This window comes from Panthera uncia, chromosome D1 (genome assembly GCF_023721935.1).
Source record: "Panthera uncia isolate 11264 chromosome D1, Puncia_PCG_1.0, whole genome shotgun sequence".
Classification (NCBI taxonomy): Eukaryota; Metazoa; Chordata; class Mammalia; order Carnivora; family Felidae; genus Panthera; species Panthera uncia.
The window spans coordinates 68,826,323-68,841,563 of NC_064808.1; the positions used below are offsets into that span (position 1 = coordinate 68,826,323).

The 15,241-nt window shown below is 39.0% G+C and overlaps 1 protein-coding gene across 1 annotated transcript in view; it reads right to left on the bottom strand.

The window, feature by feature from the left end:
• The window catches only part of NOX4 (NADPH oxidase 4), a 167,445-nt gene that overhangs the window by 87,858 nt on the left and 64,346 nt on the right, over window positions 1-15,241 (bottom strand). The gene's annotated exons all lie outside the window — the stretch shown is intronic.

Consider the following 15,241-nt stretch of genomic DNA (forward strand, 5'->3'; position numbering starts at 1 on the left):
CTATGGTTAAGGTACCTTGTTGCTTTGCTAATCTATCATCTATCCCAGCTGAGTTTCTAAGCTGCCCAAGCAAAAGATTTGTGAAACGCTAGAGAAAAACAATTTTTTTTTAAGAATTACACAAATGAAAGCAAGACCCAAGAGCAAAACAGCTGATGCAGACTTCCTGGTTGTATTTAAACCCAAGACATTAAATAAATAATAATAACAAAAAATTTGCCAATCTTTAAGGGATCCATGACCATTCTTGTCTGGTTTTCATTGAAAACTGGAAAGACTATTCCCAAAATGACTGGTTAAGAGATTAAAACTACAAAGCAGAAAAATGATGGCAAGTACAGGCTTGCTATGTAAAAGCACAGACAATAACAAACCAACAGCTAGACTTGCCTCTGACTCATGGAAAAATATGTGAAATCAGGTTATCCCAGCTTAAAAATAATGAATCACACAACTTAGAATACAGATGTCAGGAAAGCACATGTGTACTTCTGATTAAAAATAATAACGGAAGGATATAGAGGTATTCATGCAAACTTCAATTCCATAAAAAAGCAGATTCTGCATTATTTCTTTAGTTAAGAATCCATGAAAAATATTATTGAACATAATTAATGTCTATCTCAGTTAAATATTAACAGATGCTATATTTCATTGTAAGCAGTAGTTTTCATACTTTAAGTTTTGGTATTCATTCATTCATTCATTTTCTAAGTAGGCTCCATGCCCGACATGGAGCTCAATGCAGGGCTTGAACTCACAACCCTAAGATCAAGACCTGAACTGAGTGCCTTATGCCCAACCAACTGAGCCACCCAAGCACCCCAGCCTGGGCTTCTTAAAATCATCTCCGATTCACATATATAAATTAGGTGAAAGCATACTTTAAAAGAATAGATTAAAGAACAGAATAAAGAAAAAACCAGAATAGAATAGATTCATTTGGGTAGAAAATCCAAACTTTGGCAATTATAGAGCATGACAGGAAAACACTGTTAAAGATCCATTACACAGTTGAAGAACAACATGTAAAACTCTACCTGGACTTTAAGCCAATGAAGGCCCAAAGAGGGAGAAGAACCTGAAAACATGAATTCTGGATCTAACTTTGTCATCAATGGTGTTACTTGCTTTGATCACTTAAAGAATCTATGCTTTAGATATCCCCTCTCCCCAACAATAAGCAAACAAATAAATCTGGTGCTTGGACTACAAACTGTTTTTTAATTGATGTATAGTTGACATATGATATATTAGTTTCAGGTGTACAACACTAATTCAACAATTATGTACTTTATAAAATGCTCACCATAGCAAAAGTAGCCACCACCCATCACCACACAAAGTTATTACAATCTTATTGACAATACTCCTTATGCTGTTTTTATTCCTGTGACTTTTATTTTATTTTAAAGTTTATTTATTTATTTTGAGAAAGGGCACAGAGCAAGCACAAGTGGGGGAAGGGCAGAGAAAGACTCCCAAGCAGTCTCCATGCTGCCAACAGACGGCCTGATGTGGGGCTTGAACCCACGAACCATGAGATCATGACCTGAACCAAAGTCGAGTCAGACGCTTAACCAACTGAACGACGCAGGCACCCCTGATTCATTTTATAGTTGGAAGTTTGTGCCTCTTAATCCTCCTTGGACTACAATATTTTTAAGTTCAATGAATTTAGATAAACTAAAATTTTTTATGTGTCTCATATATAATTTCAAGTTTTAAAAAAGTAAGATTTTTTCACAAAATATATATTTCATATACTTTTTAATGTATTTATAAATACATAAGTGAATGTAAATATATAATTTAAATACATACATTTAAATGTCATTTGTAGTGGAAATGGTGGTGCACTGTTCACATCTTCTTCCTCCCTCCACTTCCCAATTTTCAGGTTCAAAACACGAATTCCTCAACCTCCCCCACTGCTGAAAATTCCTCAACCTCCCCACTGTTTCCTGTAGAGCTCATTCCTGAGGCCCCTCCCCAGAAACTGCTAGCCACGGAAGGAAGCTTGCATGCCTATCTCTAAGTGTCTTTTCCTGGAGATATCTCACCTCTAGTGACTGGCCAATTACAGAGCACAAAGATGTAGCTTCCTGACCTCAATACAGGACAACCTGAACTACCATTTATGTGTAGTGGCTGTCAGAGCTGCTGAGGCCTCTGTTGAGCCTTTACCCAGCATTTCAACTCCTGTCTTGTGTTCTCAGGTGCTGTCTTGAGTGCGCTCTCCACAAACTTCCCTCAGGAAAATCTCTACCTCTCAGTCTGTTTCCCAGGAAACTCAACTTAAAACATTTATCCTACAGGCTAGTAAACCACAGGAGGCAAAATTTCCATTGCTCCAAATGACTGTTTCTAAACCAATCTGGGGCCAGAACTTAGTCACTGCATGCTGCAGAATGAGGCAAACAAAACGAAACAAACAATTCCATTCCATTTAATCGCATCGTGGCTCTCCAGTCATTCTCTGAAATTACAACCATAACAGCTTCTAACTTACTGAGAACTTACTGTATACCAAGTACCAGGCTTAGCACTTGATGATATCTTTGTAATTAAGATTCAGAGTAACTGCATTAGAGAACTTACTAGTATTAGCCACATTTATTTTTTTAATACGAAATTTATTGTCAAATTGGTTTCCATACAACACTCAGCGCTCATCCCAACAGGTACCCTACTCAATACCCATCACCCTCCCTCCCACCCCCCATCAACCCTCAGTTTATTCTCAGTTCTTAAGAGTCTCTTATGGTTTGGCTCCCTCCCTCTCTAACTTTTTTTTTCCCCTTCCCCTCCCCCATGGTCTTCTATTAAGTTTCTCAGGATCCACATAAGAGTGAAAACATATGGTACCTGTCTTTCTCTGTATGGCTTACATCACTTAGCATAACAATCTCCAGTTCCATCCACGTTGCTACGAAAGGCCATATTTCATTCTTTCTCATTGCCACGTAATATTCCATTGTGTCTATAACCACAATTTCTTTATCCATTCATCAGTTGATGGACATTTAGGCTCTTTCCATAATTTGGCTATTGTTGAAAGTGCTGCTATAAACATTGGGGTACAAGTACAAGTGACCCTATGCATCAGCACTCCTGTATCCCTTGGGTAAATTCCTAGCAGTGCTATTGCTGAGTCATAGGGTAGATCTATTTTTAATTTGTTGAGGAACCTCCACACTGTTTTCCAGAGCGACTGTACCAGTTTGCATTCCCACCAAGAGTGCAAGAGGGTTCCCATTTCTTCACATCCTCGCCAGCATCTATAGTCTCCTGATTTGTTCATTTTAGCCACTCTGACTGGCATGAGATGGTATCTGAGTGTGGTTTTGATTTATATTTCCCTGATGAGAAGTGATGTTGAGCATCTTTTCATGTGCCTGTTGGCCATCTGGATGTCTTCTTTAGAGAAGTGTCTATTCATGTTTTCTGCCCATTTCTTCACTAGATTATTTGTTTTTCGGGTGTGGAGTTTGGTGAGTTCTTTATAGATTTTGGATACTAGCCCTTTGTCCTATATGTCATTTGCAAATATCTTTTCCCATTCTGTTGGTTGCCTTTTAGTTTTGTTTGATCGTTTCCTTTGCAGTGCAGAAGCTTTTTATCTTCATGAGGTCCCAATAGTTCATTTGTGCTTTTATTTTTGCATTTTTAGTTCATTTTCCCTTGCCTTTGAAAAGGTGTCAGGTAAGAAATTGCTGCGGCTGAGGTCAGAGAGGTTTTTGCCTGCTTTCTCCTCTAGGGTTTTGATGGTTTCCTGTCTCACACTCAGGTTCTTTATCCATTTTGAGTTTACTTTTGTGAATGGTGTAAGACAGTGGTCTAGTTTCATTCTTCTGCATGTTGCTGTCCAGTTCTCCCAGCACCATCTGCTAAAGAGACTGTCTTTTTTCCATTGGATATTCTTTCCTGCTTTGTCAAAGATTAGTTGGCCATACTTTTGTGGATCCAATTCTGGAGTCTCTATTCTACTCCATTGGTCTATGTGTCTGTTTTTGTGCCAATACCATGCTGTCTTGATGATTACAGCTTTGTAGTAGAGGCTAAAGTCTGGGATTGTGATGCCTCCCACTTTGGTCTTCTTCTTCAAAATTACTTTGGCTATTCGGGGTCTTTTGTGGTTCCATACAAATTTTAGGATTGTTTGTTCTCGCTTCGAGAAGAATGCTGGTGCAATTTTGATTGGAATTGCATTGAACGTGTAGATAGCTTTGGGTAGTAGTGACATTTTAACAATATTTATTCTTCCAATCCATGAGCATGGAATGTTTTTGAATTTCTTTATATTTTCTTCAGTCTCCTTCATAAGCTTTCAATAGTTTTCAGCACACAGATCTTTTACATCTTTGGTTAAATTTATTCCTAGGTATTTTATGCTTCTTGGTGCAATTGTGAATGGGATCAGTTTCTTTGTCTTCCTGTTGATTCATTATTAGTGTATAAGAATGCAACTGATTTCTTTACATTGATTTTGTATTCTGCGACTGCCGAATTCATGTATCAGTTCTAGCAGACTTCTGGTGGAGTCTATAGGGTTTCCCATGTACAATATCATGTCATCCGCAAAAAGTGAAAGCTTGACTTCATCTTTGCCAGTTTTGATGTCTTTCATTTCCTTTTGTTGTCTGATTGCTGACTCTAGAACTTCCAACACTATGTTAAACAACAGCAGTGAGAGTGGACATCCCTGTCGTATTCCTGATCTCAGGGAGAAAGTTCTCAGTTTTTCCCCATTGAGGATGATATTAGCCGTGGGCTTTTCATAAATGGCTTTTATGATGTTTAAGTATGTTCCTTCTATCCCGACTTTCTCAAGGGTTTTTATTAAGAAAGGATGCTGAATTTTGTCAAATGCTTTTTCTGCATCAATTGACAGGATCATATGGTTCTTTACTTTTGTTTTATTAATGTGATGTATCACACTGATTGATTTGCAAATGTTGAACCAGCCCTGCATCCCAGGAATGAATCCCACTTGATCATGGTGAATAATTCTTTTTATATGTTGTTGAATTTGACTTGCTAGTATCTTATTGAGAATTTTTGCATCCATATTCATCAGGGATATTGGCCTGTAGTTCTCTTTTTTTGCTGGGTCTCTGTCTGGTTTAGAAATCAAAGTAATGCTGACTTCATAGAATGAGTCTGGACGTTTTCCTTCCCTTTCAATTTTTTGGAACAGCTTGAGAAGGATAGGTATTATCTCTGCTTTAAATGTCTGGTAGAATTCCCCAGGGAAGCCATCTGGTCCTGGACTCTTATTTGTTGGGAGATTTTTGATAACTGATTCAATTTCTTCGCTGGTTATGGGTCTGTTCAAGTTTTCTATTTCTTCCTGTTTGAGTTTTGGAAGTGTGTGGGTACTTAGGAATTTGTCCATTTCTTCCAGGTTGTTCAGTTTGTTGGCATATAATTTTTCATAGTATTCCCTGATAATTGCTTGCATTTCTGAGGGATTGGTTGTAATAATTCTATTTTCATTCACGATTTTATCTATTTGGGTCATCTCCCTTTTCTTTTTGAGAAGCCTGGCTACCGGTTTATCAATTTTGTTTATTTTTTCAAAAAACAAATTCTTGGTTTCATTGATCTGCTCTACAGGTTTTTTTTAGATTCTATATTGTTTATTTCTGCTCTGATCTTTATTATTTCTCTTCTGCTGGGATTGAGGTGTCTTTGCTGTTATGCTTCTAGTTCCTTTAGGTGTGCTGTTAGATTTTTTATTTGGGATTTTTCTTGTTTCTTGAGACAGGCCTGGATTACAATGTATTTTCCTCTCAGGACTGCCTTCACTGCATCCCAAAGCATTTGGATTGTTGTGTTTTCATTTTCATTTGTTTCCATATATTGTTTAATTTCTTCTCTAACTGCCTGGTTGACCCATTCATTTTTTAGTAGGGTGTTCTTTAACCTCCATGCTTTTGGAGGTTTTCCAGACTTTTTCCTGTGGTTGATTTCAAGTTTCATAGCATTGTGGTCTGAAAGTGTACATGGTATGATCTCAATTCTTTATACTTATGAAGGGCTGTTTTGTGACCCAGTATGTGAATTATCTTGGAGAATGTTTCATGTGCACTCAAGAAGAAAGTATATTCTGTTGCTTTGGTATGCAGAGTTCTAAATACATCTGTCAAGTCCATCTAATCCAATATATCATTCAGGGGCCTTGTTTCTTTACTGATTCTGTGTCTAGATGATCTATCCATTGTTGTAAGTGGTATATTAAAGTCCCCTTCAATTACCACATTCTTATCAATAAGGTTGCTTATGTTTGTGATTCATTGTTTTATGTATTTCAGGGCTTCTGTATTCGGTGCATAGACATTTATAATTGTTAGCTCTTCCTGATGGATAGACCCTGTAATTATTATATAATGCCTTTCTTTATCTCTTGTTATAGCCTTTAGTTTAAAGTCTAGTTTGTCTGATATAAGTATGGCTACTCCAGCTTTCTTTTGACTTCCAGTAGCATGATAGATAGTTCTCTATCCCCTCACTTTCCAACTGAAGGTGTCCTCAGGTCTAAAATGAGTCTCTTGTAGACAGCAAATAGATGAGTCTTGCTTTTTTATCCATTCTGATATCCTAGGTCTTTTGGTTGGAACATTTAGTGCATGTACCTTCAGTGTTATTATAGAAAGATATGGGTTTAGAGTCATTGTGATGACTACAAGCAAGATATGGGGTTAGAGTCATTGTGATGACTACAAGCAAGGTTTCATGCTTGTAGTGATGTCTCTGGTACTTTGTGGTCGTTGCAACATTTCACTCACAGAATCCCCCTTAGGATCTCTTGTAGGGCTGGTTTAGTGGTGATGAATTCCTTCAGTTTTTGTTTTTTTGGGAAGACCTTTATCTCTCCTTCTATTCTGAATGACAGACTTGCTGGATAAAGGATTCTTGGCTGCATACTTTTTTTCTGTTCATCACACTGAAGATTTCCTGCCATTCCTTTCTGGACTGCCAAGTTTCAGTAGATGAATCCATCACTAGTCTTATCGGTCTCCCTTTGTAAGTTAGAGCCTGTTTATCCCCAGCTGCTTTCAGAATTTTCTCTTTACCGTTGTATTTTGCCAGTTTCACTATGATATGTCGTGCAGAAGATCAATTCAAGTTATGTCTGAAGGAAGTTCTCTATGCCTCTTGGATTTCAATGCCTTTTTCCTTCCCCCGATCAGGGAAGTTCTCAGCTATGATTTGTTCAAGTACACCTTCAGCCCCTTTCTCTCTCTTCCTCTTCTGGAATTCCTATGGTATAGATATTGTTCCATTTGATTGCATCACTTAGTTCTCTAAATCTCCCTTCATACCCCTGGATTTTTTTAACTCTTTTTTTCTTACCTTCCTCTTTTTCCATAATTTTATCTTCTAACTCACCTATTCTCTCCTCTGCCTCTTCAATCCGAGTTGTGGCCACCTCCATTTTATTTTGCACCTCATTTATAGCATTTTTTAACTCCTCATGACTATTTCTTAGTCCCTTGATCTCTGTAGCAATAGATTCTCTGCTGTCCTCTATGCTTTTTTCAAGCCCAGCGATTAATTTTGTGACTATTATCCTAAATTCTTGATCCATTATTGCTTAAATTGTTTTTTGTCAATTCGTTAGCTGTAGCTATCCTGGAGTTTCTTTTGAGGAGAATTCTCCTGTTTTGTCATTTTGGGTAGACCCTGCGGTAGCTCCAAACTGCAGGGCACTTCCCCTGTGCTGTCCGGAGAAACCTGTGTTCATGGGCAAGGCTGCAGTCAGACCCAATGTCTGCCCCCAGCCCACCTCTGGGGCCACAATCAGACTGGTGTGTACCTTATATTCCCCTCTCCCAGAGGCAGGACTCACTGTGGAGTGGTGTGGCCCTGTCTGGGCTACTTGCACACTGCCGGGCTTGTGGTGCTGCTCTGATGGGATCTGGCATATTAGCCGGGGTGGATCCACAAGGTGCACAGGGGCAGGAGGGGCAGGCTTAGCTTGCTTTGCTGTCAGTGGTCCCCTGCGGGAGGGGCCCTGCAGCACCAGGAGGGAGGCAGACCCTTCAGAGGGATGGATCCACAGAAGCACAGCATTGGGTGTTTGCAAGGTGCAAGCAAGATCGGTGACAGGAGCTGGTTCCCTGTGGAATTTCGGCTGCGGATGGGAGAGGGAGATGGCGCTTCCCAGTGCCTTTGTTCCCCACCGAACTGAGCTCTGTCTTCCGGGGCTCAGCAACTCTCCTTCCTGGTGTCCTCTCGCCCTCCCCGTTCTCTGAGAGCAGAGCTGTTGACTTTTAAAATTTCAGATGTTAGGTCCCACTGGCTGTCAGAACTCATAGAGTCCGGCCCCTCCGCTTTTGCAAGCCAGACTTTGGGGGCTCTACCTTGCCCGGCAGGCTGCCCCTCCACCACCCCAGGTCCCTCCCACCAGTCCGTGTAGCAGGCATCACCTCTCCACCCTTCCTACCCTCTTCCGTGGAACTCTTGTCTACACTTGGTTCCAGAGAGTCCATTCTGCTATTCTTCTGGCAGTTTTCTGGGTTATTTAGGCAGATGTGGGTGGAATCTAAGTGATCAGTAGGAGTAGGTGAGCCCAGTGTCCTCCTACGCCGCCATCTTCCCTTGAGAGCCTTCGAAACCTAGCCACATTTAATAAAGAAGTGAACCAAACTATGTCAGTAGTCATAGGACCAAGTGGGGGAATCTAGGCCTCCAATCCAAGCTGTAGGATTCCAAACTCCATGGTCTAACACTACAGGATGGCCTCTGATTGCCATCAATCTTGTCAGCAAACACATGCCTGGTGGTTCTGCTGGAGAGAATGCAGGTGCATTAGAAGAAAATAATCACGACTTCCTGGGAACAACCACCAGATTAACACATGTTCCTTGTGTAAGAAAGTCAATGTCAAGAGTAAGAAATGCTGAAGCACTTTAAAGAATTAAAACTCCAACCTTTGCATGCCTAATTAAATCAGTACTCAAAATTTAGTTTTACTTTGAAATTGTGAAACGTAACATAGTGCTTCTGTACATTATCTTTTGTACTCAGTTTTTGTATTTTCAGTTTTAAAAGTTTTATCTTCATTTTTAAAAAATGAGATAAAAGTCAAACTATTGAATTTATAGTTGTATATTTTATAGTTTTTATTTTTCTGTGCATTGGCACAGTATAGGAAAATAGGCATTAGATTCTTTTCTAGTAGAGGAATCTGAACTTCAACTCTGCACTACACAGAAGAACTTAGTAGTATGCACAGTCCAAAACTTTCAATTGCATATTTATCTAACATTTTTATAGTTTCAGTAAATTTCTCTCTTAATGGCAGTTCTCTTTTCTCCAGCAACAAGGATTTCCACAAGCAATAGGAGTCTCAGAACTATGAATGCCCTGAACATCGATGGATGATGAGTCAGGAGAGAGTATAGAATAGCTTAGCTGGCAACATGATTTTCTGCCAGGCAGGTCTGTGTTTGAATCTCACCTGTGCCACAAAAGAGCTGTATGACTTTGGATATGTTATTTAATCCGAGGCACATACAAGATGAACAATACATGTTTCATAGGAATATAATAAAAATTAAAAATATACTATTTTCAGGGAGCCTGGTGGCTCAGTCGGTTAAGTGTTCGACTTCAGCTCAGATCATGAACTCGCAGTTCATGGGTTCGAGCCCCTTCATCGGGCTCTGGGCTGACAGCTCAGAGCCTGGAGCCTGCTTCAGATTCTGTGTCTCCCACTCTGTCCCTCCCCCACTCACTCACACTCCCCCCCCCCAAAAATAAACATCAAAAAAATTTTAAAAATAAATAAAATATAATATTTTCAAAGCTTATGAAAGAACTTTGAGGCACTTAATTAGTAGGGAGTATTAACCTTAATTTACATACTTTTTAGTGGGAATCAGCAAGTGGGAAATTGCTTTGTTTTGCTTTATTTTAAAGGAACCCTTAAGGGAAACACCCAGTGAAAATGTTTGAGAAGCATGCATTTTACATGTAGTGCCAAGTAGAAGTAATTGGACAAAAACAAAGAAATGGCAGGAAAAGACAATAAATTAACATAATGGCATGACATAAAATTTAGCTTAGAAATGTTTGTTTTACTCAAATTCATTTCTAGGCAAAAGCAAGATTTGCCTCTTTTCCCTCTTATGAAAATAGAAACTCCCTTGGGGGATAGTAGGAGTTGAGTCCGCCAGTAACCCCCCGAAATCTGGGAAGGCTACAAACCATTTCCTAAGCCTACACAAGTACACGATACACAGATGGTCCGATGAAAAGAATTTCCTTTGCCTTAATTTTTTTTGGAAGCCAACCATTGTTACAATTTAAACTATGAGATAGAGATACAAATATATATATATATATATATCAAATATATATATATATATATATATATATATATATATATATACTTAAAATAAGAACAAATTTGAATACAAAACCTAAACTTGCAAAACAAAGACCTAGTTCAATGTATGGGTTGCTAGTCAAACCTGAGAAATACTGATAGGATTTGTCAGATAAGCACAGAAATTAGGAACAAGGAATTTTTCCACTGTGAGCCCAGGGAGTGGGGGATGCAAGGTGAAAAAGGACTTATTGTTTCTGACCAGATGTTTTCCATGGGTTGTTTCCCTTTGCCTTTAGTGTATCTCCTCCAAGCACCTTTGCCATAAGTACATTCTAGTTGGCAGAGGCTAAGGATGTTGGTAAACATCTTATAATGTGCAGAACAACATGCCACATCAAAGAATTATCTAACCCAAAATGTCAATAATGCTGAGGTTGAGAAGTCCTGATCTATCACAAACATCCTTCTAAACATCCTGGGGAGACAGCTTTCTAAGGTTCTGGACTGGTGTCTCACTGTTAGAAATGTTTTTATCATATTGAATCAAAATTTATTTCTCTAAAACTTTTTAGCTATTTGTACACCTTAGGATCCCAGAGGAAAAACATCTAATTCTTCATCTACATGACAGATTTTCAAACGCTGAGACTACTGTCATATCCCCCAAATTTCTCATTTTCAGATTGAAAAACCACATGTTGATGTCCTATCCCTGCTCCTCAAAAACAACAAAAAGAAAAAACAATATACCATAATTGCAAAAGTGAAGGCAATAATCCAAATTAAAAGGAAACATTTTGAGATTATGAAAAAAAATAATAGTATAGTTACCAAGTACTGACCCCCATCAGAGATACACTCCCGGCACAGAACTCATAAGCAACAGAGCTGGGGTTGAATCATCAACTTCATGTTCTTTGTGTGAATACCCACTACCCTTTCACATCACATATAATCCCTTTCTCAACTCTCTCTCCTACTTTCAGTTCTTCTGTCTTTCGCCTGGCCCCTCTTCCTTCCCTCCTACTGTTACAGAACCTGGTCTGGATTACCCGGAGGAAGAACCAAGTGGCACTCTGGCACTCGGAGATCTTGGAAGGCAGGAGGTTTATTTCACACCTGCAGGCTCAGAGATCACTCTCCAGAGGTCTGAGCCCAGAGCGTAAGCAGAGGGAACCATTTACCGTCTGTTACTTCCGCATTCCACATTAGTAGTAACTTGGCACAGGTGGCAAGCGGGGTAGGCAGAAGAACCTGGAGGGGAGTCTTCGGGCGGGACTGGAATTTCTCTATCAGTTCTGTCGGCCATCTTATAACAGATTTTTCCTATCACTACCCGTGCCCGCAGCCAGCTCCACGGCTATCACAGTTTTTCCCCCATTACCTGTTTGGGAAACAGATTAGGCCACTGGAGGCACTTGCCAAAAGCCCTTATGTCCTACATGCCACTCTTAAATTTCTCCTTTTGCCCTGTGAAATGGTCCTAGGACAACCAAAAGAGAGTAGATCTAGAAGCTTCTACTAGGCATGTAGCATAGGAGAAAAATTCTTGGCTTTTCGGTTTTGAGAGAGCATAAACATTTTCAGTGATACAATGTAAACTATCTTTTCTGTTTTTAATTGAAGCTGGATGATGAGAACATGGAGGTCTATTATACCATTCTCTCTACTTTTATGTATGTTGGGAAATATTTTTGTAAAAAAGTAAAAAAACCCTCTTCTCTGTATTTAACATTCAGCAACCATCTTCCTTTCTCATTCCATATTCTCTATTTAATGCTATGGTGAAGAAACTATTTTCAAAATAAAGCCTCATGTTGTATACCTTAAATATACACAATTTCTCATTTTTCAATTACACATCAATAAAGCTGGGAAAAAAAGAGAGTCAAACACAAGATTAACTTCGGAAGTAAATTCTGTATGACCCCAAGAGTAGACCAAACTTTTTAAACTACTTACATAGAGACAAACATACGTGTGCACTTTCTCCCTTTTCCATTCTTCCCTTTCTCATTACTGTTACCAATTTCATGTTTATGGGATGTATGAAATCAGAGACATGGAAATGCATCGTACAACTATCAGAACTAAACACGGTGTGGTGGATGCAATTGTGTGAAAATGGCTTCATGATTCAGCCAAACCATCATACAGGAAGGTCTTTTCATCACATTTACTAGCCAAGTATCCTACTGCCTCATGGAACAAGGGCAATATTTAACCCCATTGTAGGGTATACATATCCTAAAGGAGTGAAGGCCATGACATGGCTCCGTGGCTCCTGGTAACAGGTGGGTCCTAGACTCTGTGGTCCTGGTTTTGAATCCCATGAGGACAACTAAGTTTGCACTGGTCTTCATAACAACGTATTTCCCTTCTCACTCTATCCAGCTGCCCACATGGCACCAGATGAAAGGATGTCATCAGACTGAATAAACAACTGTAAATTAATGTCTGCCACAAAGTAGGCCAGCATTCCCATCTTTCTTGATAAAACGGGATATTGTCAATCACTGGACTAGATCCCAAGCTACCTTTCCTTAATCATTAATAAATAAGTTTGCTATGTACAAACAGAATGAGAAATTTGAAGCAATTAAATACTATTGAGCAAATGTCTGTGTTTTCTCTAAACATTTGACACTTCCTTTCTGCTTCCTTTATCCTTTAAATATAGATTTTTCTGGCCTAGCTGTCTTTACAAGGATATGTTCTCAAGGGACAAACTCACAATGAAAATACAAATCATAATAATTGCTAGCACACGTTTACATGTACCTGACACTTTCCATGTTCCAGGCTTTGTTCTACATACTTTACTTGTAGGAGATCATTTAAACACACAACATACCTAGGAATAGACAATGTGTTTATATGGCAATATTACTCTGGTGGAATAAATGCACAGAAAAATGAATTACTTGGCCAAGGTTTCCAAGTTTTCAACATAACACATCAAATTTGAGGGGTGCCTAGATGGTTCAGTCAGTTAAGCGTCAGACTCTTGATTTCAGCTTAGATCATGATCTCATGGCTAGTGACTCTGAATCCCGTATGGGGCTCTGCGCTGACAGTAGGAAGCCTGCTTGGGATTCTCTCTTTCTCTCCCTTTCTCTCTGCCCCTCCTCTGCTCTCTCTCTCTCTCTCTCTCTCAAAATAAATAAATATACGTTAAAAAAAATTTTTAGGGGCCCCTGGGTGGCTCAGTCAGTTGGGCATCTGACTTTGGCTCAGGTCATGATCTCACAGTTCATGAGTTCGAGCCCCACGTCGGGCTCTGTGCTGTCAGCTTGGAGCCTGAAGCCTGCTTCCGATTCTGTATCTCCCTCTCTCTCTGACCCTCCCCTGCTCTGTCGGGCTCTGTCTCTTTCTCCAAAATAAATGAACATTAAAAAATTAAAAAAAATTTTTTTTTAAATAACACATCAAATTTGAAAGTGGTTGCCATTCCCAGTACAACCCTACCCCTGCGTCCCAGCACTTAGGCACCGGTGATTTGCTGCCCACCCCCCCCCCCACATCTGTTCAATTTTATTTGCATATCTTAAGCATATATTTAAACATGTAGGTCCTGCTCTTAGTTACTTTTGCTAGAAATTGAAAAAAAAAATCTCAATTTCCATCATCAATTGGAAATATTAAACTAATTACAGTACTTTCCTACTGTGAAATATTATGCAGTCATTAAAAACAATGCGACATACACAAATACAGTAACATGGAAAGCTGTCCATGATATATTGTGTTTTCTTTTGTTGTGTTTATTTATTTTGAGAAAGAGAGAGAGAGGGGCAGAGAGAGAGAGAGAGAGAGAGAATCCCAAGCAGGCTCTGCACTGTCAGCACAGAGCCCAGTGGGGGGCTAGATCCCATAAACTGTAAGATCATAACCTGATCTGAAATCAATGCTTGGACACTTAACAAACTGAGCCACCCAGGCTCTCCAGCCATGTTATATTGCTGAGTGAAAAGAGCAAATTATAAAACAAATGATCTAGCAAACAGATATCAAACATCTATATATGCCTAACTCTACAGGAAAATGTCTGTAAGAATATATGCCAAATTCTGGAAGAAAGGATTGAAAAGTGGGGGGAATGAGGAAAAGTTCCCATTTTATCTCATCTATTTGTGAATTGTTTACTTTTTGATAATAGACTCATGTTATATTTATAATGCAGAAAAGAATGTTAAACAATGTGCTGACAGGCTAAAAATATCTGATGAAGTCATTACTTAGCCAGATCTTCTCCCTACCCATTATTTATTCCATTTTATTTCTCTAACTTGATTTTCCTTTCCCTCCCAACACACAGCCTGGGCTCCAATTACACTGGACTTTTTCTTTTCTAAACACTGCTTGGATTTTCTTAGGCTTCCACTCAACTCGGAGTACCCTCTTTATCATTAAATTCAACCTCTCTAAAGAAAACCATACATATTATATTTGGATACACAGTTCATAATGGGAAAAATGTAAATAGCCAGGAAATTTTCTGTATTTTGAATCAATAAGCTTTAATACATTTAAATGTATTGCTTCCTGGATTGTAAACTCTCAGAAAATAATAAATAGCTACAAAGTTTCTGAACAGGTAATATTTTTTGGATAAAAAAAAAAGGCTTACTTAGACATGTAGGATATTGTGATAGCCTTGCATGATTTTTATTTATTTATTTATTTTTTTTTCTCTTTTTTTTTTTATTTTTTATTTTTTAATATATGAAATTTACTGTCAAATTGGTTTCCATACAACACCCAGTGCTCATCCCAAAAGGTGCCCTCCTCAATACCCATCACCCACCCTGCCCTCCCTCCCACCCTGCCCTCCCTCCCACCCCCATCAACCCTCAGTTTGTTCTCAGTTTTTAACAGTCTCTTATGCTTTGGCTCTCT